This window comes from Nyctereutes procyonoides, unplaced genomic scaffold (genome assembly GCF_905146905.1).
Source record: "Nyctereutes procyonoides isolate TBG_1078 unplaced genomic scaffold, NYPRO_anot_genome, whole genome shotgun sequence".
Taxonomy (NCBI): Eukaryota; Metazoa; Chordata; class Mammalia; order Carnivora; family Canidae; genus Nyctereutes; species Nyctereutes procyonoides.
The window spans coordinates 12,113,563-12,117,117 of NW_026575147.1; the positions used below are offsets into that span (position 1 = coordinate 12,113,563).

Sequence of the window (3,555 nt, forward strand, 5' to 3'; positions counted from 1 at the left end):
CAGAATAAAAAGAAATGCAGGAGGCCTGGCTGGCTCAGGAGTTGAGCATCTGCCTTAGGCTTAGGGCATGATCCCTGGGTCCTGGGATCGAGTCCCACATCAGGCTCCCTGTATGGAGCCTACCTTTATCTCTACCTGTGTCTCTGTCTCTCTCTCTCTCTGTGTGTCCTCATGAATAAATAAATAAAATCTTAAAAAAAGAAAAAAGAAAAAAGACACGTTTATTACAATCTCTGATTTCTGTTCTCACTACCTCCTCCCCAAAACAAATCAATTCTACAGTATTTGGTATATTCCTCAGAAATATAAATATGCTTCTAAATGATGAAGTGAGGTTCATGTATATTATTTGAAGTTGCATAGATAGCATTGTGCAAGAAGCTCATTCTCTTTTTTTTTTATCAACCCTATGTTTTGAAGTTGCTATTAATCATCTCATTTTAGTATGTAGCATCTAGTGGCAGTATAGTATTTCTTGGGCTGCACTTGACTTATCCATCCCCTTAATGGAGGATTCTTGGTTGCTTCCAACTCCTCACCAGGAACAATGCTTCAATGTTTCCTTACATGAGAATTTCTCTGGAAAGCAGCTACCATGTTGAAGGGCACATGAACACTTAATTTCACCAAGTACTGTAACTTTGCTCTCCAGAATGATTGTGCCAGTTTATACCAAAGCCACAGAGCCTGGGGTCCTCATTGCCCCACATGCACTGACATGGCTAAGTCACATATCATTGTAGAACATCTGTGTGGTTTCAGCTTTAAGTTGTTTCACCAAGCACACACAGGCAAGTACAGCTGCTCTGCATTTGGTTCTCTTAGACTGTTTCAAATTACCCTTGGTGCCAAAAGACTAGATTGCGAAAGCGCCAAACTTAACTTCTATGGCATCGCCTCAGCCTCAAGAGGCTCTATGTGGTCCCAAGTTGGCTCTGATGTGTTGACATTAATCCCCAGTATGGCTTGGAGATTCAGAGACCCAAACTGTGGGTCTCATTGTAGAGTGACAGAGTTTCTTAGTGAAAGAATCAAGAGAAATAAGCAACCTTATTTTAAAGACAATATGGCATCTTCTTGCATTAGATAGAAAAATAGTTCAACGATGGGATGCCTCGGTGGCTCAGTGGCTGAGCATCTGCCTTTGGCTCAGGGTGTGATCCCAGTTGGGGATCGAGTCCCACATCCAGCCTGCTTCTCCCTCTGACTATGTCTCTGCCTCTCTGTGTGTCTCTCATGAATAAATAAATAAAATCTTAAAAAAAAATAGTTCAATGAAATTATTACAAAATCAAATAAGAAGGTAACATAAAAGTAGTGTGTATGGAATCTTCTGACTTTAAGGATCAGGTTTTTCTGAAGAAATCAAGGAAGAAGTAGAGCAGTTCGAAAAACATGCCTCATTCTTACACTCAGGACACGAATGGAGGAAGAATGAAAACAAAAATAAAGGCCAATTAAACTATAGAAAGAGACAGATTTCCTTTGAAGGAAAGTTGAGACCTCAGGAGATCGGATGGGTTAACATATAATGAAGATGATGGAAACGGGGAGAAATGTTTTACATGTTACTAGATCAGAAAGAGTGACTTGCACCCGGTGAGATCTAACATAAGAAGTGAGGTAAGACTGTCTTGGGGAAGAAGCGGCAGCCCAGTACCCGAACCACAAGGCACGAAAGACCGAGCCGAGCTGATCCTCGGGGGCTCCTAGCAACGGGCCGGGGCGGCAGTTCCATGGAGACGGGGGAGCGCGCTCGCCTCATCCTCACCCCTGTCCTCCAGCTTCTCCTCCGCGTCCACGGAACCCGCACCAGCGAGGCCGCCGCGTTCTCTGCCGCCGCCCCCTCTTCCCACGGATGTGATCTTCGTGGTGGGGAGCCAGGTTGTTAAACTACCCCAGTGAAAAAATAAATAAATAAATAATAAATAATAATAAATAAATAAATAAATAAACAAACTACCCCAATGGATGCAGACAGTGATGTTGCATTGGACATTCTAATTACAAATGTAGTCTGTGTTTTTAGAACAAGATGCCATTTGAACTTAAGGAAGATTGCTTTGGAGGGAGCAAATGTAATTTATAAACGTGATGTTGGAAAAGTATTAATGAAGCTTAGAAAACCTAGAATACAGCTACAATTTGGTCCTCAGGAAAAATTATTTGCACTGAGAAACAAGTGAAGAAGAAGCTACATTTGGTGCCAGACTTAGCTCGCAGCCTGCAGGAATTAGGTTTTCGGGTAATATTTACAGATTTTAAGGTCGTTAACATTTTGGCAGTGTGTAACATGCCGTTTGAAATCTGTTTGCCAGAATTCACAAAGAGCAATGAGGTCTACCTCATGTCAGTTATGAACCTGAACTTCATCCTGCTGTGTGCTATCCGATAAAATCTCTAAGAGCTGCATTACAAGTTTTTTCAACAGGAGTATCACAGTAACAGGTATTTTGTGGGCCCAACGTAAAGGCTGTTGCTACCGCTGTGGAACAGATCTACCCATTTGTGTTTGAAAGCAGGAAAGAAATTTTATAATCCATCACTCAACTAGTTAGAACCTAACCGAGCACCTTTTAAAATCTGCTGCACATTGGACCCAAAACAAAAGGAAAACTGGACCAACAGTAATTGAGGAAATAGACTCTTATATTCGTTCATGGCTGCAGGGTGAGCTCCAGGCCCTTTGAGTTTTACTTCAAACCTTGCTGTAATATAAAAAGGAAGTTTACAAGACATGACGTTGCTGCTTTTACAAAAGGACATTCTATTTATTTTCGCAGTAATTCTCATGTCCCCGTAAGCAGAGCTGTCAAAGAGTGCACTACCTTAAACTGTTGCATTAGTGTCATTATTTTTTCCCAGTTTGAGCTAATGTGTTTTATTTGTGAATAGTCTTTTACATTTTTGTATGCTGAATATGGGCACCAAAGAACCAGTAAAAGTTATCTTTTTCAATTGAATGTGCACAAATAAAAGTTTGGAAAAGATCTCTCTTCATATCCATTCTGCAACTTTCATTCCCCATTTTCTATTTTAACAAAAATTGTATTCATAATTCTTTTTTTTTCTTTTTAATCTATGCAAGCTTAGACTTTTTTTTTGCAAGCTTAGACTTTTGCTAAAGTGTGTTGGCTTCTTTCTGAAGTGTATTTTGTAAATATATGCCATATGTGTATAGTATCTTTTACTGCTCTGTTACCAAATATCGAATAGGATTTTTTTTCTTGCAGATTAGAAATAAAAGTATGTATATAAATTCTAGGGAGCAAACTGGAGTAAACTTTATAGGTTAAGCACAATGTTTTCTGTTGCTAATTTAATATGATAGAAAATGCTAACTATCTTTTAAAGTTACAGAAGTGTAGTTTAAAAGGCGAAACCTCGTACCTACAAGATGGATATGAGAAAGAAGCTGTGATGGGTTGTACCTCATATGTACTTTTGTTATTCTGGTAAGACTCAGCTTTAGATGTAGGAAAGTAGTCATCTTAGGTTGGTACTGAAGGCTATTCTAAGAGTTTTGTCAGAATTTGATACATTGTGCTATTTTAA

General features: G+C 39.4%; 1 pseudogene; it reads left to right on the forward strand.

Annotated features, from left to right (window-relative positions):
* Nucleotides 1-1,967: 1,967 nt before the first annotated feature.
* Nucleotides 1,968-2,538, forward strand: LOC129501555 (TATA box-binding protein-like 1; annotated as a pseudogene).
* Nucleotides 2,539-3,555: the final 1,017 nt, after the last annotated feature.